Source organism: Netta rufina, assembly GCF_964035555.1.
Source record: "Netta rufina genome assembly, chromosome: 1".
Taxonomy (NCBI): domain Eukaryota; kingdom Metazoa; phylum Chordata; class Aves; order Anseriformes; family Anatidae; genus Netta; species Netta rufina.
Genome location: NC_140123.1, coordinates 87,487,249 through 87,513,557, shown reverse-complemented (window position 1 = coordinate 87,513,557; position 26,309 = coordinate 87,487,249). Strand labels below are relative to the sequence as shown.

Genomic DNA, 26,309 nt, shown 5'->3' with positions numbered 1-26,309 from the left:
TGTGATTATCTTTTTTTTTTTTTTTTTTAAATTCTGAAGTTTGTGGAATCATCTGTATTTCAGTTTATACTTCTTATCTTGTAATTGGACGCTACCAAGAAGAGTCTGGCACTGTCATTTTTGTGCACAAATGCACTGAAGTGTTAGTTCAACTCAGAACAATGACCTATATAGTCAAGTAGCTATTTGTCAGTGATAACTAGTAAGAGTGCTACAAGAGGAATGTAACAATTATTTTGCTTAATGAGAATGGAATAAGTTGCTCTTTAAAAACAAACAAACAAAAAAAACACACACAACCATAAACCCCCTTATAGCTCCCATCAATTAATGATCAGTTCATTTTACTTATCCTCTTAAATGTAAATCGATGCTTCCATTATCCATATTTTTGTAAGCTGTGAGGCTTTCTAGTTTGTGAAGTGATTGTCACAGATTAATTATAGCTTGTATAAAAAGATTTCCTTCATCAATTTAAAATGTCTCCTTCTCAGTTCCATTGATTGGCCTTTGCTCTCACATTAGGAGGCACAGCAATTAGAAGTGCCTAATTTGCCTTCTCTCTGCCATATGTTATTTTGCGCACCTCTATTCTGTCTTTTATTAATCATGTCTTCTCCAGCCAGAACCATCCCAGTCTTTTCAGTCTCAAATTGTTGCAGGCAGTAAAATCAATGCAAGTACGAAGTGATTTCAGATGGTCACATTAGAAGTTTTTGTATGGGTCTACTTTGCATCAAGAATAACATTTTATGAAGTATTTTATTGAGTGTTTACTTCAAAGTGACTGTAGAGATGCTTCACATGAGTAGTTTATGCAATTATTGTCATAGAAAACAACGGTGTTTCCAATTTATCTGCAATGAACAAATCTTAGAATGTGTACTAATGTTCATTTAATTAAGTTATTTGGCATCTCATAATACCCAACAAGTTTTAAGTATCTATTTTGTAACTAATCTAAAAATTATCCCTATTGCCTGTTTTGATAATGGGATGCAATTGTGTACGTTATTGATAATTTGATTTATTCAGTTACCCTGATTATTCTGTATCTAAGCAACTGTGCCTGTACAAGGTATCTGATTTAGAGTGATAAAGTGGATTGTTGTGTGTTCAGTTTAATAAAGTGTGAACGACTTCAAAAAAAAAAAAAAAAAAAAGATGTGTTTGGACTTCAGAATATTTTTGATAATACGAAAGTTCTCTTCATTGTAGCAACAGCACCATTGGAAGGTGGATAAGCATTCTTTAAATGTTAAAATGACATCTTTTATAAGCATCTTAAAGCTAGGCTTCAGCAAATGGAGGTGGGGGGGACATCTTTCAGTCTAGTTCTAAACTCACCAAGGTATATTACTCTTATACTGGAAACAAAGCTAGCTGAAATGCAAATGCTTCTCAGAAAGAAGCAAACGCTTTCAAACAGGCAAACAAGTGAAATCCTGTATGCCAGAACACTGCTGTTTTCATCGCTAAAAATCTTGCATATTTTAAACCTGATATAACTCATGGAAAATATGCTTGTTTGAGTAAGTTTATTAGATAAATGAAAAAGTATTAAGAAATGAATCTTTCAAAACTACTGAATTTGAACTCAAATAATTATTGGTGTTTAAGGTAAACATTTTGCTTCTTCCTGAATCCACAGAAAAGGAGCACTGAAATGTTAGAGCTTACATCATGGCCTTATTTGTATTCTCAGTTTATATTAGTATTTAAATAGGAAAAAGGCATCTTCACTCATCATTTCAGATATGTCTCGATGTTGTGAGCTATCTGGGACAACTTTTACCACTAGGGAAGTAAGGACAGATAATGTTAGTATAGCAGGATAGTCCATTTTGTCTGAAAAGTATTTTTGGGAGCAGGGAGAATTATCCCCTTGATTTCCAACTAGAAGTCTTTGAAAGTGAATGTTGCTGCTCCTTTAACCATTTTTAATTATGTATGAAACACTTCATTAAGTCTCAATTATGAAAAAGCTGTTCTATTTTTAGAATAGCATATATTTGGTTATATTATCAGAACTTTAAAAAGTATGATAGGAAGTAGTACTAAAAAAGCATATTTCTAAGCAATCTACAGTAGTGGAGACCATGCTTTCTCCAAAATGCCAGAAGGTGTTTTCAAAAGTTTTTCTTAAGGATGCAATCATGAAGCTTCCTCATATCACATTCACCCAGTTCCAAAGGTAAGCACTACCCTGGGGAGGGTGTCATAATAAAACTGTAGATATGCAGTAGCTATGTTCTCCTGAAGAAGGAGTTGAGGAAAAAATTGAATGTTACCTTTATCTCGAAAAAGTATGCTGAAGAAAATAGGAGGAATGGCTGAATGAATGGAGGACATGAACTTCCTTTCAGAAGATGGGTACCTGGGCAACGAGAGCTGAAACTGTTCTGGTATAGTACTAACCAGCCAGACAGGTCATCGGAATGTTGAATTTCAAAACGCTGAAGAAATAAAATTTAAATAGTCCTACTGATTTCATAGCTTAAATAGTAAGTTGTTTAACCCATTACAAATACTTTCCTTCTGAAGTAAAAGGAGAGAGAGAAAAGGAGTAATACAGTCATGAATCCAAATTATTTTTGTGTGTCAATCGTATATTTGCAATGAAGGCTTAATATGTAACTTCAATGATAAAATTGCCTCCCCTGGATTTATAATAATTTTCTGATGTTAGAACATGAAGGCAGGAAAGAAGAAATACATTTAACCATATTTTTTAATAGATTCAAGTAGAAATGGTAGGAAATAATGAAATAGATAACTAGTAGTATTGGTTTCCATCCATAAAATTAGCAGAAACTGAACAGAAAACAAAATGACATACACAAGGCACTCATCCAGTAATAACTTCACATGTAAAGCTCTGCTGGGAGCTTCCAAGTGTGTTTTTTTTTTTTTTTTTTTTTGGGGGGGGGGAACAGCATTTCTGGGTAATTTGTCATATAACTAGTACAACAGCTTACCACTTATTTCCTTTTTTTCCTCTGTCACCAATTCAAATCTAAATGGGCTACAAAGTGACTGCAATAATTTCTTTTTAAAGGCTAATTAGCAGTTTATGCTACTGAATTTGGAGAGTTTCATGGGAGATGGATGCATCTCAGGTATAGTTCAAGAAACCTGCTCTTTGTGGAAAAATGTGGCACTTACCAGTGCTCTTAGTAAAACCTGAGGCAAAATGAGCATTAGAACTGGTGTAACCTCTTCAGCAATCACTGCATTGAGACAGTTTCTAGTATGCTGAGCATTTGTGTTTCTCAATGCAGGCTTCTTTATATTCATCTTTCATCTGTCATGTAGGCTGTAAATTGTGTGATCCAGAACCATCTTTATCTGTGTTTTGTGAAAGCCTAGCACAAAGAGGCCTGAGCCAGATCTTCCATATGAATAATAGATGTAGTTCTGATGAAATATGCTTCCAAAGTGTCCCCCCACAGGGGCAGGGGTGGGAGGAAAATCAATGCAACATACCAATGATGTAATATCTATTGTTATACATACAATTTGTAAAGTTGGGATTTCAGTCATCTGTGTTTGGAGACACAAGCAAGCACTAATTTTTTTTAATTTGTTTGATACTGACTAGACATTCACAGCACCATTTTAGCAATGAAGTCCACATTGTCCATGCAGATCACTGCCACACACTGCAAGTAAGCAGAAGGAAGATATAATTAAATATACACTAACAATTCTAATGGCATTGTGCTTGTGATGTAAGAATGGAAATTCAGTCTAGTGATGAAACATTGATATACTTGGTGCCATCTGTGGGAAACACTGGCATCTCTATGGTGTGATAATGTCACCATTTAGGTTTGTGACTTCAGCAAGCTTAATTATTCAGTAATGACAAACTTCAAAGTTTTTTAAATTGTGAAAAACTTAGAAAAATTAAAGCTGTGAGGCTTCTCTTTGACAGATCCTCAGTACTCTAAGTACTCTAATGTGTGGGCCAGTAGCATGCTCTGTTAGCCTGTACAAATAAATCATAAAGGAATTAATCTAATTGTGGACCAAGAAATTAATATGGACCTATTTTTAGTTTACTGTAAAGCCCATTCTTGTTCTGAGAAATGAAGCATGTGGGTGGGGGGAACCCACCCTATTAATTGTTACTGAAACTAACTCTCACTGATTTCAAGGAGCTTAAACTTGGATTTCCAGGAACTTAAATTTGAACTGACAGGCTCACATCACTATATGCTTACAGCAACAACGAGCATTTCCATTCAATTTTAAGACATTGGATGAAGACTGCATTAGTGTTGAGTATGATGTTTGTTTCAAGTTCATAATCTGGTAGATAAAAAAGAGAAGGGTAATCTGATATGGACAAGCACATGTTGCTCCCTATTCTTTAGGGACAGAGCTGCTACAGGATTGTCTGTTTTACAATGACAAGCAGAACAGTTAGGAAAACATACTGAGAATTTTCTTGGTCTCTTAGCAGAACTCTTTTGGGAAAAAAAGTGAGATTGTGCAATGCAAAGGTTATCACCGTACTCTATCATGCATATCTGTGACCTGCATAGTGCTTAAATTCCTGCTTACACATTCACATTTCTTCTTTGTACCTAATAAACCATCTACAACGTGACAGGTACATAATGTTGTGGATTTTCTGTTAGCAGTAGTGATAAAACAAAAAAAAATTGCAAGGTATTTTTGGTGTTAGCTACTCTGGGTGATAATAAATACATCTTCAGAAAGGTCATTTTTGGCCATATCCAGCATTTATGTTGAGGGGCTGTATTTTAACAGTTTAAATGAAATACCTCAATTGTCTGTGATAACTTAAGTCTAATCTGTTGCTCTCTCTTAAACTAAACCAAACTGACATCAGTATACAGTAACACAAGGTTTTGCTCAGCTGCAGTCTGAAGTGACTCTTGATATACTACCCTTCTGTAAGAATTAGCTTGGTTGGCCTTTGACAAGAACTTTGGGAAGAATGTTGACCTAAGGCTTGTAATAGCTCAAATCATAACAGCCCATTTCCATACCTAGTAGGGTTTGGAGAAGATGCAACTCCAAATATGAATTCATGTCTGGTGGTTTAACTGATGATATATGAATGTGCAAACTTTGCCAAGGTGAAATATAGAACACTTTCAAATAAAACTGTAACCAAGCTCTAGATGTGTTGAGGTGCCCATGTCAAGTCACAGAATCATCTAGGATGGAAGAGACCTTCAAGATCACCAAGTCCAACCTCTGGCCTAACACTAACAAGTCCTCTGCTAAACCATGTCACTAAGCTCTACATGTAAATATCTTCTAAAGACCTCTAGGGATGGTGACTCAACCACTTCCCTGGGCAGCCTATTCCAGTACCTAATAACCCTTTCGGTAAAGAAGTTTTTCTTAATATCCAACCTAAACCTTCCCTGGTGCAACTTTAGCCCATTCCCCCCTCATCCTGTCACCAGGCATGTGGGAGAAAGACCAACCCCCACCTCGCTACACCCTCCTTTAAGGTACCTATACAGTGCGATAAGCTGTGAGCAGTGTGCACAGGCAAGCTCCATTGCAATGAAGGCTCTTCTGGTCAGAAGAATTTCATTCATCTTTGATGGCTGCTTGTGCTAGCAAAGAGTTTTAGGTTTTGCATGTACATTCTTTGAGGCAGCAATCAGAATTTAAGAAAGGCTAGCTAGAATTAAACCTAGGAAATAAACATTGAGAAGGGATGTGTTGGGGGTTTGAGTGACTGTGGTAATGAGGGGATGTTCAGGAGTGGTAGGCAGGGAGGAGCGTGGAGGGTGGCCAGCATGAAACCTTGTGGGAGGTGTGGGGTGGCAGGTGGGTGGAGTGAAGAGATGGCACAGGAGGCTGGCTGGCAGGTCTGGCTGTGTGTAGGAGGGACTGGGGTCATCTGGACGTCAGCTGCTTTGGGAGAAGGATAGGAGGCAGTGAGTTTGTGGGACAAGAGGTTGATGAGGGATTAATTGGGGATCACTGTGAATCATGTGAGTCCCTAAGTATAGGAGCACACTCATCAGGACCACAGCTTTTAGAGCAGCATTGCTTCTGCATATCTCACCATGTGAGTGAAAGGGACAGGTCTGCAAAGCAAGTTTTTAGCAAACAAGTTTTTAGCAGGCTCTCAAATGCAACTGATTCATCTTGGAGAGAAAAGAGATAACAAGGGATTGGCAGATTAGCGCCCACCTTCTGTTCTTATGTTTTGAGGGCTGTGCATGTTTGCCAAAATGTAGGGAAATGTTGAAAAGGATAATTAACCAAACAAACAAGATCCTTAATTGCTGGGGAACTTGTATACTTTAGCATGCTTTTAAAAGCAACTTGTACTGTCACACTTCCTTGTGTGTTACTCCTTACTGCTCAGGTGAAGTAAGGGCAGATGGTTCAATGGCACTTTGCAGCAGGATTGATGCCTCTGTGAGACTGAGACTGGCTACTTGTGATGGGACTCTGGCTGCTGCCACACGGCTCTGTTCAAAGTCTCCTGTCCCTACAGGCACAGGTCATGCTGATTTGTGCTTGACACTGGCTTACAATGAAGCTTCCTCCAGCAGCTCCTTTACAAGCTTCATCTCTTAAAAAAAAAAAGGAAAATAAAACCAAACTCATTCATTGATGTAATGCACATAACAATAACAAGATATGGATCAGCGACAGATGGATACTTTCATGCTTGGCATATGGTGTGCTGCAAGTCTGCTCCCATGCTATTGAAGCCAATGAGTCTTTCCATTCAATTCAGTGAGCTTTGGATCAGGCCCTGGAAAAGAATGAGTATAATGCTAAAGACAGCTTTTTGGGGTTGCGGGGGGGGGGGGGAGACAAAAATTAAAAAATCAAAAAATTATCACTTTGAAAGTATTTTTTGGCCTTATAAAAGCCTGTGATTGTTGGTTATGTATTTTAACTGACTTGGAAAGGCACATGTGCGGGATCATACCAATCAGAGTTCATGATGGGGGGTGTTAATATCTGCTTTGTGTAAATCTTTAGCTTAAAGTGATGTTTGAGTGCTGGAAGCTGGCTGGCTTTGAAAGCAGTGAGGCATAATAAAGCTAAAAACATTGAATACATGCATTATAGCAAACACCTTTTTGCCTTTAAAAATTTAGAAGTAAAATTTTGACTCCATCTTAAATTTCCTTAGAGAATGCAACTTAACAGAATTGACTGAGGAATTTAGAAATGATCTCATCCAATTAATGCCTTATTTTATTGTATTAAGAAATGTTATGATCTGCAGAACACTTCATGTGCATAAATAAAAATTGCATAAATTCTTGGCTGTGTCATAAGTATATCAAAAGTAAGTTTGGGTTCTTTCCTATATAAGGTTTTCTGTGAATTCCAGTCTGACTCTTAGTGAAGGCTGTGCCAAATATATTAGATTCAACTTAAGCAGCTGACAACAAATGTCTTTGACAAAAATGTCTATGTGGTACTTAATAGATTATCTAATTCATAATTTGCCATAACTGGAAGATGACCTTCTAATAAAAACAAAATAGAAAAAGATTCACAGGCAATGTAGATTTGATACTGAGCAACCTCCAATCTCTTTTTAATTACGTTACTGCTAAAAGCTGGTGCAAAAGCCACTGATTCATTCCTTTAGCACTAGCATTTTGTCAGGCACCTGTCTAGAAATTGCCATAGTCTGTCAATGTGACTTTGATACCATTGAAACAATTTTGTTAAATCTCACCGTAAGCAGAACTGGAAGCTCGTCTTTTGAAATTAGATATCTGAATATCTGAAATTTGGGAAATCTGGAAGCAGTTGAGGTTTTCCTCATTTTCTTGCTGTTGTAGTTTTACTCAGGTGGGCAGCCAAGCTGTATTACAACTGCTCTCTCACTTTCCTTTCTCAAAGGGAAAGGGGGAGAAAATATGATGAAAAGGGCTCAAGGGTTGAGACAAGGACAGGGACATCACTCAACAATTATTGTCACAGACAAAACAGAGTCAGAGTAGGGAGATAGTAAAATTTATATCCTATTACTAATTAGCTAGAGAAATGAGAAGCAAAGGAAAGAAACCAAAAACATCTGCCCCATCCACCCTCTTCCACAACCTCCCCCCAAATGGAAGGGTGGCATGGGGGTTGTGGTCAGTCCTTATCACTTTGTCACTCTCTGCCCCTGCTCCACGTGGGGTCCTTCCCATGAGATGCTGTCCTTCCCAAACTGAGCCTGCGGGGGCTGCCCACAGGCAGCAGCTCTTCAAGCACTGCTCCCACATGGCTCCGTCCCACGGGGTCCATCCATCCCCCAGGAGCAAACTGTTCCAGCACAGGTCCCCCACAGGCAGCAGCTCCCCCCATATCCCCTGCGCCTGTATGGGCTCCTCTCCACGGGCGGCAGCTCCGGCCCAGGGCCTGCTCCTGTGGGGACTCTCCTTGGACCGTGGCCTCCTCCAGGCCACATCCACCTGCTCCACTTGGGCTCCTCCATGGGCTGCAGAGTGGAGATCTGCTCCACGTGGGACCCATGAGCTGCAGGGGGACAGCGTGCTCCACCAGGGGCCTCTCCACAGGGGTACCGCTGTTGCATGCCTAGAACACCTCCTGCCCTCCTTCTGCACTGACTTTGGGGACTGTAGGGCTGTCTCACTCCTCTCTTTCCCAGCTGCTGTTCCCCAGAATTTTTTTTTCCCCCTCCCTTTCTTAAATCTGCTCTCACAGAGGTGCAAATAACATTGCTTATTGTCTCGGCTCTGGGTAGGGGTAGGCCCCTTATCTAACATGGGACAGTTGCTAAATTCTTCTTACCGAAGCTACCCCTATGGCCCCCTGCTACCCCAACCTTGCCACAAAAACCCAGTATGCTCACCATATGTCTCACTGCAGTGGGGTTGTTTAGATGGAATATTCAGATCTATCCTATTAAGTCTCCGCCTTTTGTATTAGCTTATGGAGGCGCTTTCTACCACTTTAGAAATTATTTGTGGAATTTCTTAAAGTGGCTAAGTGTTCTCTCACTTCACCTAGATTAGAGCTACATCTCTTTGCCTAAGTGAATTTAAAATTTTCCACTGAGAGCATTTTCTAATTTAGCAGCTTGTATTTCTTTCCTAGTGCAGTTTTTCATCCCATCTTCCATCATCTGTTTCACTGTCATCTCCTCTTGTTCCTTCTCCCAGCAAAACCATGGCGTCTTTCCTGGCAGGCACAGTCTCTGGTGTGTGTCCCCTGGCATGACGCAGCATCACCATGAGGCATGCCTGGGTGGCTGCAGGGCTTGCTGTGGCTGCTTCAGTAAAACTGCATCCTCTTTGAACCCCAAAAGTGGGTCCAAAAAGATGTGTGTTAAGTCAGTGTTGCTGTTCAGCAGGGAGGTTGCTGGAACCAGCACTGGTCTCATGTACTGGCAGAAATGGCAGACCCGTATTTGAGATGAAAATGAGCAAGACAAAGTAGACAGAGCTTGACTGAGCTCCCTACAAATGTACTGTGACTCTTATCTCCCTTTATAATGGATGGCTTTTGTGAGCTGGTCCTGGTTCTGTCATACTGTGAAGGGTCAGAGCATTGGGTATGAGCAAGAGCTATAGAGCACCAGTTTAGAGCTATCCCTTTAGGGTCCTGCATGCCTGTCTCACTGGCACCTCAGCTGCCTGCTGCCTGCTTTTGTCTAACCACACACCTACCACGGCTTTTCACCTAGGTTTAGGTTCCAAATGTGACAATTTTATGGAAAAATTGTAAGTACTGTTCAGTGCAACTCCCTCTTCCAATGTCATTGCATGTAAAGTGTAGTATAGTGCACTGTTCTCTTAGGAAGGAAGAATAACTCAATGACATGGTTGCTAAATGAAGAAACCATGGGTTTTGCTTATCTTTGTGAATAGACGTACAAATTTTTTTTTTCCTCTGTACTGTATTTGAATACAACATTTAGCTTTCTTGGAAACTTAAGAGGTTTTGTTGCTTTGTTTTTCTCCTAGCATGCATTTAACACAGTTTTCCATTTAACACTGTTTTTCGTTTAATGTGGCATTATATTCTAGGCCTACTTTTTATATAAGTAAAAAAGACTAGCTTGTAACTACCTTAACTCCTTGCTAGAACTCTGTGTTGTGTCCTATTCAAGATGTCTCGTGCTGATTGAGAAATGCATCTTTTATCAAAATGTGTGCTGATTTGATGAATTTAAATGTTGCCTGTAAAATCTGATTCATGACTCAGCTGAGTGTACCTAGTAAGCCACCAGCTGAGCAGTTAGAAATAACTTGCTTCAGTATAATATATTTTAAAAAAATATTAAAAAGAATCAAAATTTGTAAAATTGTCATATTACTGTAAAGATTTCTTGAAAATAATTTCCTCTAGATTAATGACTGCTTTGATTCTTTGGTATAATATGCTTGAAAAGCATATCACAAATACCTTGAACATGATCTGTTCTTCTCTACTGCTGTTGCTCAAAACAGAGTTGCTGTAAGGAAAGATACGCTGTTGCTTCTAGACATTCCTTTAGAAATAAGTGCTATGTTCTGCTGCTTGGCTGGCGTGCTCTACAGTGCCTCCCAGCTCTAATCTGGGGACCAGTATTGAGAGGGATTCTCATTTAGGCTTATCTCTCATTCTCGTTGTATTCCATGCCATTCTCACAGTGCGTTTTAATGGTACAGATTCCATAATAATCTCAAGTCTCATATTTGAATAGAAACAATAGATGATTAGAAATGGGTGATCTCTGTCTTTGAAACCAGGTGGCCAGAGATATCATGCCTCTGCTGTTCCTCACCTCTCTTGACCTCTCTAGAGAAGAATATAATAACATCTGTATTGTTCTCACCTAAGCTGAAATAAAATAGCTTCTTTGACAAGCTTCAAGCTTGGTCTATGGAACAGCTGTAGCCATCTTTTTTCTACTTCTTTAAAACTAGACATAGATGAACAAATGGGAAGCTTTTGGATACCCACAACAACTGAGATTAATTAGGTTCTATAATTCTGAAGGACAATAAATGGCTTGAATATTTGCAATTTTCAAAACCTGTATGAAAATGGAGTAGGGGAAAATATATACAGAGAAACTATATACAGAATTTCTAATGGGATTGTTAGGAAAATGCAGTGAAGGGATGTGGTAGTCTCGAGGCCTGTGTGTAATGCTGCGAAACAGATTGCTGTCGCTTCTAGTTTGGTCTTTCCCTGTTTATTGTGCATATTTGGAGAAGTCATTGGACATTGGTGCTTGCTTGCTGTATAGTAGAGATAATACAGAGTTACCTGTCTCTGGAGGATGCTGGTATAATAGGTGAGTATGTTCACAGAACTGTGCATATTTTAGGTTCTGGAACTGTTCTCTTTTTTTCCTCTACTCATTCATACCAGGTGTTGCTTTCAATGACATAAAATCATGTAATAAACCAAACTACAATAAAAATTTAATGTGAGGTTTAAAGTAGGCATACAGATAGTGTTACCTTGTGTACTATATTCCATTAGCTCAAACTCAAGGGAAAAAAAAAAAAAAAAAAAAGTAAAATGCTTCACCAGAGGGCAAAAATGGCTAAAGCATTTTAAAATAAAATAATAAAATTCTACACCTTTTTTTTTAATTAAACTTTTAGAAAAACATGTAACATTTGAACAGGAGTAAGAGACCTCTTCTGAATTTGCAAAGTAAAATTACTACGTGACTTATTTTTGTCTTAAACTATTTTGATATATAATGAACTGGTTATTGGTTACTATTCCTAGCTACTTATTGCCTGTGTAGTAGCCTTACGACCTCTTCCTTAAACCACTATTTTTTTATTTGCTTTTATGTAATTGATTCATATATGGTTGTGTCTCTGAGGCTCTCTAATGATGTACAGTTGCACTCTGTCCATTTATCTGTTGTCATCTGCGTGTTGCTAGACAACTTGATCAGGTCAGTTCCAGTATATAAGCAGTAAAATATAATTAAAATACATGTACTTAAGTAAAAACCTTCTGATTATTTGAAGATTATAATGAAATTGTATTTTTCTGTGATATTGTAAATGCCACCTTTTGGTGGTACTGAAGATTGCAAACAATTTATGTTATAAAAAAAAATGCAGGTATTATAATACAGAAGATTTTAATAGTGCATAGCATCTAATAGAGCAAAAATAATTGTTTTTCTCCTGGTTAGTGATTGAAGCTAAGTGGATTTGTTTCAGTCTTTGACATGAAACTGTGTTCTCATCTTCACCAAAGATGTGGTATTACTTTAAAAGTAATTGATTTACTTCTTCAGTTTTTATTTAGACTCAATTTTCCATGGCTTTCGGAAATCTGACTGCAAGATCTGTTCACATAAGTGCTGAGCACTGTCTTTGTTTCACTAGGCTTTGGTCTGCTTCATAAAACAATGCTTAGGGAGGAGCTTTGTTGCTGGAGGTGAACTTTGCTCAAATACCTGTGCAAGGACAGGTGCTTCTGCGGTTCCCTCTGGAAGCAAAACAACAAAAAATCTCTTCTGCATTTCCTTTGTTTTGATAAAATGTTCACCTTCATAAAATGTTTACCAACTTTTGCAAGCTAAACACATAGTGTCTTTTTGGAGAAGTAAACCACCTTCTGTTTTCTTGCTTTTGTGCCAGTGGCAAGGATGATTTTTTGTTTGTTTGTGTGTGTTTTAAGCCTAGTTATTATACTCTTAATTAAAAAAAAAAAAAAAAAAAAAGGTTGCTTTATCACCTTAACAAAGGATCTGTAAAATCATCCTAAGCAGCTGGAAAGCATGAATTTCCATAGAAAACAAACAAACAAACAAACAACAACAACAACAACAAAACTATGGTGCAAACACTAGTGTTACTAGACAGCATCATTTGCTTTGTCTGGTGTCACTTGAGCCCATTTAGGGACAGTAATCCACTCATACTCTGTGGTGTATCACGGCCTCAAGAGGGGTAAGCCATACATTACTCCTTCAGTTTTATACGTAAGTGTTAAAACATCTGGGCATTTTATGAATAAGAATAGAGTTGCAGTTGTTATTAGAAAATAGAATCGGACAATATTATTGAGCTCTCATTCCATTGAGATGTAATATTAAAAACTTTTGTTAAAAATATTTTAAACCATTAAGCTATGGGCAGGCTTGCTGCTAATTTTAGTAGTCCAAACTTATTTTCTACATGACTGAATCCAGAGATTAAGTTTCAGTCTATTACTTTAAAATAAGATTGGGTCTGAAGAACATGCAGAGTTTCAGGGACAAGATTTCACCTTTATCAAACTAAGCACCTCTGTAGTACACATTGTGACTTGAAGCAGAATAATTTTGAATGTGCGGAGTTTCCCAATGGCTTTTTTTTTTTGTACTTCTATTTTTTATTACATCCTCAAAGAGCATAATGCCATCCTCTCCTGTATCCACTTTGATTCTCAGTTAAAAAGCATTCTTAAACTGCAGGACATATTTGTACTTTCTGCAGCTTCCTTTGCAATTTCGATTGTACTTTGAATTACTTTGCTCTTGTTTTAAACATTGTTTGACCTGAATTCTCCTAGACTGTTGTGATTTCTGCAGACTTATCCTCTGTAGAAAGTTCACTGGGCTAGTTATAGTTAACTAGTCTTAATATGGATAACTATAATAAGACGTATAACTTACTAGTTAACTAAGTTTCATGTTGTGAACGAAAATAAAAATTGTAACTGCCATTGTTAGGCATCCATTTGTATTGCTAGTTATTCAGTGTATGTGTAGACATGTTAGTTTGCTTGGAAGTGAAAGGAGTGCGTGTGTGTGTGTTTAATCACTTTCTGTTGGTTGTGTTTCAGGTTGTAAATGTGATTACATCAATTGATTCACTTGGGAAAAACAAACAAACAAAAAACCAGCTAGATTGTGGACAGCTTTTCTCATACTCGTATGCATGTTCTAAAACAAGCACCATGGAGGTATCTTTTCTTGTACTTTTCTAGATTCTCCTGTGATGCTTCCATATTTTCAGTCCTACATTGTTTGAAGGGACCTACTGAGCTACTGTTAGTCCTGGGCTGAACTGGCAGATTTAATATCTCGTCTCTTTGCAATCTTGGACTGCTGTGTCCAGACTGTAAAATGTGATTTAATACTGGAAACTGAGATGAAAAGTAAAATGGGAAGACATAGTTCTTTTTTACAAGCCTTAATATTTCACCATCATAAATACAAGAAAAGCAACTTCTGTGTTGAGGATGCCTTATTTTAGGAGCTTAAATTTCCTTCAGCCCTCATGGGCATTGTAAGGCAAAACAGTTTTAATAATTGAACTTATAACCGATTGTTTGACTAACTCTTAGAGCTCTTAAAAATTAGAACTTTGTTTGTAGAAATAAAGATTAAAGGGTTCTCTGCTATTTTCTTCCAGTCCATATGTGCTTGGCATACGAAAATTTTTGTCTCAGCCAGGAAACTTGAAAATACTTTTATAAAATGAGATCTTCATTTTGCAGTTTAAGATGGTCTATTCAAAACTGGGAGTTATCCAATTTCATGGCAGTTTTGATTTTAGTTTGGGTGAATAAAGGGAATAATTACTTGATTCTAAATATTTGTTTGGCTTATGGATCATGGTTGTAAAGCTGATTTTATGTGGCTGTAAAATGGTGAGTCTTTATTCATGCTTTGGTGAGGGAAGAGCATCAAGTTCATGTCTGGGGTTGTAAGACAATCTGCAAAGTAACTCCCACAGTCTATGCATTGCCTTTAGTAGTCTCAAACATAGCCTTTTTAGGCTACTTGCTTAGTGCCAATGAGTGGTTGCTACAGGAGTCAAAGCTGATGGGCTTAGTGGCCTGTTACAACCTAGAGAGGGGTGTGGTGGTGTCCATTGGCTTGGCAGCATTGCCACTGACATTTCCAGAGGTTTTATCTCATGATGTGCTGTGCCAAAATGAGAAGAACCAGAGCTAATCTATTGTGGGAAATATGACTGAGAACTAGCAGATGGAGTTCCCCTACTTAAGGGGAAAGGTAAAGGTAGAAAGTGATATGGCCTTTTTCTCAACAGCAGTATGAAACAAAAAAAAATCTGGACAGAAAGACAAATTCAAGATAAGGAAATAAAACAGAAGATAATGTGCAAAAGTTTTCCAAAAGCAGCTCATACCAAACTGAGTTTGATGCCTTGAGCCGAGGAAGTCCAGCTGGTTGTCTGCAGTGGGAACGTGTGAGGAGCTGTTTTGGGAGGGCTGGTGGAAGAGCAGATCTTGCTTTTTTGTTTGTGTTAGAAACTTTGCTGAGGAAGTGAACTCTAACACAGCTCCTTGTTATGCAAAGCTAAGGAGGCATCTTTGGTGGGAAGATTTACATGATTCATGAAGTCACCTGGGAAGCTGAACCAGGATGACAGTGTAATTTGGGGGAGCATGTATTACTAATTAGGGTAGTTTTGAAAACAGCAAATGAGATGCAGAGGTATTAAATGATGTTACTTTGTTCATTGTCCAAATACATCTGCCTGTCTGATCTATTAACAGTTAGAATTTCTGCAAGGCTTCACAAATACAGTTGTACAGAACAAGAACTTCTGCAGACTTCTCTGGTGCTAGGGTGGAAGGAATGAATCCTTTCTGAGCCAAATATTCCCTACAGCCAAAATTGTTGGCTTCCCTCCCACCCCCTACAAAATAGCACCCCTAAATCTGTTCCAGATTATTTTGATTATTCTACCAAGAGGTTGTTTTAGCCCCTCAGCTCACAACCCACACCTAGGAGTTTATGTACATATAAAAGAAAAAATGAAAATCCCAAATCTAGGAGCAGAATGAAAGAGTAATGAACACCTGCAGGGCACAGCTGTACTCTATGTAAGCAAGCAGGGAACAAATATCTTGGCTTATTCAGCCTCCTTTTGTGGAAGAGGTCAGTTTAGCAGTATGGCAATTCAAGTGGAGCATTGCCAGTAGGATTTTTTGTTTGCTTTTGAACATCTTCCTTTCACATTAATTCAAATTCCAATTTTTGTTGTTGTTTTCTTTTTGAATACAAAGTGTAAAAATTTACTTTGCAAGTGGAAAATTAAAATAAGAATTAGCTACACCTATATTTCCATACCTGCTGCTTTAAACACCACCTTTCAGCTTCTATGAGTTATACAACTATTAACTCATCTTCATTGTGCCCTAGGGAGATAAGTGTTACTAGCTTGATAAACAATAATATTAAGTAAATTTCTAATTTTTCCTCCTTGCTGTTTTCAACATTATTTTGTGTGTCTGAAAATTATTGCTGTAATGCAGCTTTTATTTCCGTAAAAAAGACTATAAAACCCTGAAACAAATTTATTATTAATCGTGCATGCTTTATTTTAATTCTGTTTCCATTTGACTGGAATGACTTCATTTCTTCTGATACATTAGGTAAAGCATATTGATTTCTTAAGGCCTCAATCTGATGGGAATAACTGAAAGGCGGTAAATTGCAGACTTTAGCAAAACAAAACAAAAAACATTTCTCTAGAGTTTTCTGTTAAATAAAGAAAAGCCAAAGGATTGCTCTTCCCTTTCATGGAGGCTTTTTCCCCTCTAATTTCCCAAACAACGTTTTTCTCACATTTTTTAAGTTGAGATTTTCATGATGACTTGATGAGTCTCTCATCCATCCTCTTCACTTTCATTCACCCTGGAGTTTGCTTTGTCATTCTGAGTAATTCTGAGTTACTGGGAAAACAGGTAGCCTCTAGGAAACAGCACTTTCTATTTCATGGTCAGTGTGGCTTGTTCAGCAATTAACATCATAACCCCTAATGGAGAAGTTCTGGCACAAAAAAGGTACTTCTCATGTCATTGTCTGAAATGGTAGAGTTTGAACGGTGTTTACTTACGAGGGGTGGGATCATGGAGGCCTAGATGAATAGCATTACGCAGGATTTACTGCCACGTTAGGCTTTGCAGTATATTTACAAGTGTCGTTCAAACTTAAAATAACTGGCTAGATAAATCTGTAAGAGACTGCCATAGGCTTGGTTAAATGAAATCATCTTAGTCTGGGAGTCTGCTATAAATCCAGGTTAACTTTATAGGCTTCTTCCTTTTTAAAATGGCTGCTTCTGAAATGTCTGGCTGCTATTACAATAGCCTGAGTTTCTCAGGGGAGCTGGCTGTAATCATCATCCACTGAACAACTTCCTGGACCTTTTTTCTTCACTTCTTAAGTGATTTTATACATTGAATTACTGTCCAAGCAGACTTTTTCCTGACTATATTTTGACCTTTGTTATGGGCTAGGCTGTCTTGCCACTGTGGCTAAAACACAAGTCCTCATCTTTGTGTCTTCCTCCAATTGCTTATACCTATAATCTGGGTGAAGTTGATGACATGTCAGGCACTTTACAGAAAGTCAATGATACTTAATGCTTACCCCTTTAACTGCAGACTTCCTAGTAGCCTCCTCCTGCTGACCCATGGTCTTCCAGCAGTGCTCTTGCTAATGGAGACAGTGCGTGGATTTGCAGGTGTCCGGCCTTGGGCATTAACTTCTCCGAGTTTGTGAAGGACATCAAATACAATTTTGCTCTGCAACAGTCAGACCTGATTGATACTGCGTATTTTATCTCTGCTGCATTAAGAGACTGCTGAGTTTATCTTCTCAGTGGGAACCCAAAAAACAATATTCTTCAGTTTATTGATGTGCTGCTACTATGAAAAGTAGTTAAATCGGTTAAACAGTTTTAAGCACCAGATAAGAAAATCCTGGACCTTGAGGAGAAAATGTGTAGCAGAGAATATTGGAACCACTATTAGGATACTGAGAGATACAGCAATGCAGGATTAGAGAGACAGTGTTTAAGGTGGAAAATAATAGAACTAGAAGTAAGCATAAAGCTTTTTAATTTTAGCAGGAAAGATAGGCATCTCCAATTTCTATTAATAGACTGCTATAGCCATCATTTTAGCTCTCTTTGAGGGTATGGACAGAACAGTCTGTTTCCTCATGAAAGGCTTGTTACAGATTGCTAAAGTCCTTTAAGCTTCAAGAGCAGTGGATTTCCCATTAAAATGCATGAAGTATCTTTTGCTGTGACAGTGATGGTAAGACAATGCCTACCTTAGCACAAATGCAGACCTGTGGGAGCAGGTCTGTAGGGCAAGGCGCAGGGTGTTGATGACTTTTTGTTCATGTTTTAGGGCAACATGTCAAGGGGGGCTTCCTTTGGACTTTGCACTAGGCTGGCCTGAGCGCTCATTTGGTAATGGAAAACCCTTGGTGTGCTGTTGGAAGCCACCCTTGTCTATTTTTATCTGGTTGATTCCACTTCACTTTCAGATAAAGCACTCTGTGATATATAAACCAAACCATGGGAGGTACGGACAGGTGCGACTACAGCTTTGATTGGGTGCTACTGAGACTGCAAATATTCAGTGTGCTTTCATTCTTGACTTCTCTCTGAAAAGCTACACAAGCATTTATTGGTATGCTTTTGCTCCCACTGTCTGGGTCATGACTGACTGTAACCTTTTGTCTTTTAAATGTCATCACTGTAAGATTGACTTAAACGAGAAATTTTGTATGTAGATTTTGCTTCAGAGTTGACGTTTGAGCTGTTTAGCACAGGGGTATTTATGCTATCTCTTTACTCATGTAAATTGTGCATTTGTTAATTGGGAAATAAAGAGTAAAGGTATACGTATAAGTATTCAATGTGCTTTGATTACTATACGTCGTAGAATGTAAAACTGCTCACTCTTGTCCTGATGGATCATCTTAAAAGATCCTGATTTTGCATCTGTGGATAACAACAAGAAAGCAATGCCAATGAAACTTTAGAGCTATGCTTTAGCACTTACAGAAATCAATGGGAAATAGATTCTAGATGCTGTTGTTAGATTCCACTCAGTAGTGAAATGCTTTCTGAAGGTGCCAGAAATACTTTGCTCAAACAAAGGTTCCTGGCCGTAGGCACAGTTGGCCAAAATCTTACAAAGAATTTGTGAAGATGCCCAATAAGATTTGCATATGTTGCTAATGGATTACCTGCCAAACTTTCACTTTGAAGGTAGTGCTCACTCAGACCTCAGAGGTATTAAGTGTACTGAATGCTTTTGTGGTATTTCATAGAATCAGCCTTCCTGCATTCACTTCTAAAAACACTCTAAGTACATCATCCCATCTGTTTGCTTGAACTATCAATATTAATATCAGAATTATTATACCCTTGCTGATGTACTCTAATGCAACTATTGAATGCAAGCATATGCAATATTAAATGTGTATATCTACTCTTACCTGAAAACCTGAAAGTGTAACTGGTCATCTGCTCAAACAGACCATATCTTTTTCCACTATTTTATTTATTTATTTATTTATTTATTTATGATACTATTAGGTGATGGAATTCATTGCTGGGGGAAGGACAAAGCAGCACGCAGGCTGAATTGTGATCAACTCATGTTTTAGCTGTTATTTCCTTTTTCCCATCTCATTTTTCGACCTTTTTTTTTTTTTTTTCAGTATCATAAGGAAGGAAAGGATCAAAATGGTGTCGTGAAGTTTCTTCATTTCACCTATGGTGAAAGGAGGAGGCAGAGTCTCACCTCTTGGGCAGCTGAGCACCACAAGCCTATCTTTGTTGTGGCACCCTGGTCCTCTGTGCTTAGTGAGCCCTGGAGTGCGGAGACTCCCAGGGTGGTATGTCACCCAGCCACTGCTGCCTGAAGGCCTGCAGTCAAAATCAGAAACTCTGTCCCCTGGGGACAGAGGACATGGCAGACCTCCAGGTAGGAGCTAAGATGTAGGAGGGTGGTGGGATTAATACTGCATAACTGTCCCTCAACGTGCAGGTGAGACCCACTGGTGGAGCAACACACTCAGCTCAGACCTGCAGAACTGTGTTGCAGCCTTAGGATCTTTGTTAAATCACTGAGGAGTTTTTTGTTTTGTTTTGTTTTGTTTTGTTTTTTTTAACCTTCCAGTTTTGATGGAAAAGACTTAAATTCCTAAATTCAGTTTCCAAACAGCAATGAACTTTTGAACCTTTCACTAATAGTCTGAAGTAGCGTACTTCTCATGATACTGATCTGCCAGATAGTCTGGAGGGACTGATTTTCTGAGGTCAATTAGCTAAACCATTATTTATATTGTTAATTTGCTCTATTTGTGTAGTGTTTGGGAGAGGTAGTACCTAGCAGTAAGTGAAGAATTGATTTAAAGACTTAAGCTACCAAGAGTAACAGAAAATACATTGCTACCTTCTTTATATTAGTTTCTTGATATATTCCAGGAAGGTCATCATTAACTTTAGCTGTAAATTTATGCTCTCCATAATGGTGTTTCTGCTGATACAGTTTCTCTGGGCTAAATTGCCATGCTCTAGCTAGGTTTTCCTTTTAACATCAGTACATGTATAAGGTTATGTGGAGGTGATTAGATCAAAAATTTGCATTTAAACTGGAGCATTTTATTTCATTCACAAGCACACTTACACTTTCATACAGGTTTATTTTTTTTCTGATGAAATCATTTTAATGTATATATGTATATAGAACAAAAGGAGCTATCTCCAGAGTATGCAGAAAGCCTGTGCCTCACAGCATTTCAGATTATAAAGAAATAAAATATTCAATGCCATGTAATTTAACAACAACAAAAATTCCTGTTTTATTCATGATTTGATACTCTACTTGATAGTTTTATTTAATCCCTTAGTTGGCGAGTTGTTGGAGAAAAATGAGTCAAATCTCATTACCTAGTTTATAGGTAAACATGGAATAAATTTGTAGTAACACAAGAAATACTGAAAATAGCTATCTCAATGTTCATTCTACATCACCGCTTTATCTGGTGATGCCATGAGAAATACATAACAGCTTTGAATTGACTTTCTTCACACTCCTCTATAGATGTAAGCACTGAAAGTGAGCAGGACAGTGAGCAGTCCCCTAAATGGTTTGAGAATGCCCTAAATTTGGTATCAAAACAAAGTGGCAAGTGTTTCTTTCCAGGAAACCCGCTTGATAACTCCAATCTCTTGTCCTTGCATTTTGTCACTCAACACCAATTCATGCCCTTCAGCTTTCTTCATCTTTCTCATTGCTTGTTCTTGTCCCTTGGCTCCCATGTGCCTCCCCAAATCCACTGATGTCCGCTGTCATCTGCAAGCTTCTGGGGGGGAAGAAAACCTATACAAGAAGAATGATGCATCTTGCAGGTAGTGTGTGCTTCTCTGGCATGCACTTAGTTCACACTTCATGGCATCTAATATGCGATGACTCTACAGAGAAGTGGCTTGAATTGTGCGGATCCCAAAAGCTGAAATGAGAAGCTAAGCAATTTCTTGGCATGGTGGTGCATAAGGTTGTTTGGGTACAGAAGGAGTGAAAAATGTGAATCTCATCTTTGAGTTCAGTGCTATCAAGAACAGACAGCAGACGACTTTTTTTCCCCAAATGAAACTTTAAGAAAGCTTATAATTAGAGGTAGGTATGTAGGATGTAAATTATAGGTTTGTTTTTTTTTTTTTTGAAAACAGTTCTGAAACATTCGTAATCACAGATACCAGGCTCATCTGAGAACACAGTTATTCTTTGGAAAGGTGGAAGAATGAAGTGAAATGGCCAGTTTGACTGTAAATTCACTTAGAGGGAGAGGTGCATTGGGTAATGAGAAATAGTAACTGGATACTTTATTGTAAAAAAAAAAAAAAAAAAAAAAAAGTTGGTACTGCTAATGGCTATGTATTGATTTGCATTAACTGAATCCCCCTGACATTCTTGTTTCATGAAAGAGGCTTCACACTTCAGGAGAGAAGACTTGCTGGTTTAAGAGTACTCTGTTCATGATTCAGCAAAGTGTTTTAAGAATTTCGTGTTGATGAGCAGGAATATTGGCACACTTTTAGTGGCTGTGTTGCTGAGCAGGACGGAGGCTCTGAAGCGGTGTGATGTCTCAGAGGCTTGAATCCCAAACACACTTCATATATTAAAAAGAAAAATGAACAAAAAAATACCACGACCCAACAAAAATCAAACAAAACTCCAGGCTTAATAGCAAATAATGCAATTATTTAACTTCTAATAATTTCATTCTCTTTGTATAATTATCTAGAAATTCTCGTTTAAGGGACTACTATTTTTTTTTTTTAACCTCTCTCTTCTCTGCACATTCAACCTGGGTTGGTGGTATCCTGAAATAACTGCATTCTCCTATCTGCTCACACGCCTACTCTGTGCAGCAGCGTGTGATGCCTTCTGTGTGCCCTGAGGCATGACTCATCCCTCTGGGAGCTCCTCTCACCGTTGAAAAAGCAGCAGAGCAGGGGCTTAGAAGAGATGGAGTCCCTTGTGCTTGGTGAGGAAACTTGCTGCCTCACGTGTATTTAATTTTTCCAACATTTTCAAGTTTATCTGCAGAAATAAATATTCTGTCCTAACTCCATTCTCCTTATGTCTTCCCTGCTTTGATAAAAAGGTGAAATAACTGATTAGACACTGTTAGAGTATTGAACAAGTGATATTTAAATAGGTAGTTAGGATGAACGGATGAATCAGTGAAGATGAAAACTTAAAATTGATCTTTAGGTCATTGACTTCTTCCCCCTTTTTATTGACAACTACAAATTTTCCAATACCTACCCCAACCTCAAATCTTGTGTGTAACTCTGCTTCTGACTATACCCTAAGCAAGAGAGATTTATTTTTCCCTTCATTGAAATGTCCTAATATTTATTTAGTACGTTACATGCTGTGCAACAAGTCTTACAAGCTATGGAGAACCCATTGTGCTTTTCCACAGGCAGGGAAAGAATATGGGAATGGATCATGCTGGCCTCTTCATCCCCCAGCTGCTTCGTGTAAATAAGGGCATATGGTAACTGCAATTTAATCCATGTCACACAAATGTGCTGTTCTTCCTGTAACACCCCCGTCTCTCATGAAAATGGTTTGAAATTTTGCAAAATGTGCATTTTAAAGCATATTGTTCATGTAAGCTGGACAGAAACTGAAGATCCGTGGGTTCGATCTGCAATACACCTTGAAACTTGCAGTGTCATGTCGACAGATGGGGCAGGGGGTTATTTGTTGTTGCTTTTGTCTGAGCGCTTGATGCTTAAGATCCAGCTGCAGGCTCTGCAGTATCTTTTGAAAATTCACTGATGTCAGTAGAATTGAAACATGAGGAGGAAACATAGGAGTTACTCCTCTGATCACTGATTAAGCACAGGTGGCTCCCACATAACTGTGGTCTGATGGCCATGTACCTGGTCCTCTGGTGCTACCACTTTACCTGTTCCAGGTGGTTCCAGCACGTTGTGTGCCTGGGCAGCAGGACTGGTGTTGTGCCAGAGGCTCTCAGGAGCAAAAAATAAAAGTGTTCTAGGACTGGTTTTATGGAGTTGTTAATTTAAGAGTGGGCAGGACAATACCATAGCAGTCATAAATATCAAAGGTATTAATCCCAGAACATAGGGACTGATGTCTGAGAATGCAGTAAGTGCTTGTGTCACTTGGCCTCTTTTGCCTCTCTGGTGGATAATAACCGAGTATAATATACGGATGCAGTTGAGTATCTGTGCTGCTTTTTTCATTTTGTTTATTACTAATTTTTATTAGACTTCCTTTTACATCCGTGTGGCACATCACTGCTTTGCCAATTTGGCAAGAATTGATAATTTTGCTGTGGTTAAAGCACTTAAGATGTAATCAGCTTCCTGCATTATTTCTCAGAGTATGGCTAGTCAATATGCATGACAGTGATCGTGAAATTCACAGGTTTTTGGATTCCTTGGGTTTGTTTGTTTTTAATATTGAATGTGTTACTGACTATGATATAAATGGAAACTGCTGTTGCAGAAATATCAGTGCCTACTCCTTGCTAGTTTATAAGGATTTCTTCTGTCATAAAGTTTGAAGGGTAATGTGGTTTTATTTTTTTTGGAAGCTATTTCTTTATGCACAGAGTAGCAAGCTATTGTGATACTATGTGGGATAGATAAAGTGTATACTTTTTTTTTTATCCTAACAGTAAAGTTACTTGGAATGAGAGTTAATGTTTTGAATTTCAGTAGTATTTCAGATTATAGGGTCTGATACACACACACACCAATATTAATAAATAGTTCTTCTATCTCAATCTCACTGAGAAAGGCTGAAGTAGGGAGAGGTCACTAGTTCACTTTCTTAGTGTGCCATGAAATCCTAATGAGATTGTGGACAGAATCTGCAGGTTCTGTCCTGCATGTGCAGTTTGTACCAAGCTTCTTAACTTTTCCTACGTGTGGTTCCTCATGCACTTGAAACTTAAGATGTGCGGTTGTGTACATGGCCACAGTCCATGAAGTATTTCACCAGATTGCCGAAATACTCTGTGTTAATGCTACATTTACTAGGGGTATTCTTTGGGTGGCGTTGTCTTTTCTCATCTTGCTGGTAAGTTTTCTAAGCAGAACAATTCTCTAAGCTTCCACTGAATTTTACTTGTGAACCAAGCCTATCTGATCTTTTTTTTTCCAAGAGGGTTGCTGACTAAAATCTCATAAGGAAGCAACCAAATGCAGACTTCTGAGTTATTATCTTTAACTGACAGTTAGCGATCTGTTTTCCTTACATTAAAAACTTCTGCCTCTCAGCATTAACTCATCCAAATTTTGCAGGCTGTTTTCAGCAAAGGATATTTTGTGATGTATTAAGGTTTTTCACGTGTAATATTACACTGTTTCATTACTTTGTGATAGATCATAGTCACTGAAGATACTGATTTAAAATATCTCTTTGGAAAAGTCTTCATGGTAAATCTGGCAGGTATCTGGACGGGGCTCCCGGGTGGAAACCCCTGGTGACAGGAGTGTTCTATCAGTGAGAGATATGAGGAGCGTGCAATTGCTTACAAGCTAATTATTGTTCATTATCATGTTGAATTTCAAAAATGTCAGATGTATTAGAAATCCAAAGTGACATTGCCTTCAGCATTTTTCCTTAGTAGCTCCTCAGTGACAGTGGAGTAGAACTGTGCATTTAGGTTATATTGGGATGGACAAAGATTTTCACAGGGTTTGTACTTGTGGCTGGAAGCAAGATATAAATTACAGCATTAGAGGCAGAATGAATGTGTGTGTGAAGAATGTGTAGAGTCACCGTGAATTTTATGAAACAGGATGATCAAGTGTATTAGAATAAGATTGTTGTGGCTAATTGGGATCTGGAGTGTTTTCCTTCTCCAGCTTTGCCAGATCTGATGTTCTTCCTTAGTTTTTGGTCTCCAAGCCTTGCATAATATTTCTAACCTTGAGCAGATTTATCTTGAGCTCATGTCTGTGATTTTAATTCAGCTCTCCGTTTCTTTTGAAGTATGTTAAGGTGGTGCATAGTGTTTATTACTTGAGCTGTGTTTCTAACAGAACATATTAACATTGATTGAAATTTCCAGCAACTTGTTTTATGTACTTCACAGGCATTGAATCCCGAATTCATTTTCTACATGACAATTGAAATTATTTTAGTTAATGTCAATAGAATCAATTGCATATCTGCCAGATGGCTGGAAATTTCACTGGTTCAGGACAGCAGTGCTTGAATCAGGTTATAATACTTGTGACATAAAAAGAGGGTAAAAATCTCCATGCAGCTATTTAACACGTGCAAGGATTCAAAATCTGAAAAAATGTAAGCAGATTATATATTCTTTTATACTGTGAAATGTACTTTGAAGTATAAGCTGTCCAGGGAGATATTTAGCAGTAACCAGTTTTTGGGTCGCCTTTTAAATAACTGCTCAAAATAAGTACGTGAAGTAATAGGGTTTTAATAGTCGATTGTTAAATTGATTTTCCAGCTGCTGAATTAACAAGAAAAAATGCTGACTTTACAATTACTCTAAATGACTCAGGATCCACAGAACCACAGATTTCACTGTTAGCTGTCAATGGTGGAGTAGGAACTTCTTTTTATCCTAAAACGAGCTGATAGGTTTGAGAGTAGACTGTATTGTACTGTAGTACCTCTTTGTGTAGTAATAGTATATGTCAGAAAAACTGAGAAATGTGTTAAGAGTAATATTTTGAATAGTGATGATATTCTAATGGATCTTTTAATAGAAATATTAACACTTTCAAAGTGTTATGAAATAAGATGAATGTTTTACCTTTTTTTTTTTTTTTTTTTTGTATTTGTCCTTAAAATGTTAAGGACTTCTGTTTTAATTCTTTCAGTTGGTAGTTGGTTTTAGGGTTTATTATTAATTTTTTTTTTTTTTTTTTTTTTTTTTGCTGCTTTCCTTAGTATTGGATATCTCATGTTTGGTCCATTTTAGAAAGTACTTTGGGCTGCAGTTCCCACCCATGTGACTACCAATGAGAAGGAAGGTCACTACAGGAAGACTAGCATTGCTTAAAAACTTA

At 38.0% G+C, this 26,309-nt stretch overlaps 1 protein-coding gene across 6 annotated transcripts in view; it reads left to right on the top strand.

The window, feature by feature from the left end:
* The window catches only part of DMD (dystrophin), a 1,234,381-nt gene that overhangs the window by 41,950 nt on the left and 1,166,122 nt on the right, over positions 1 to 26,309 (top strand). The window lies entirely within an intron of this gene.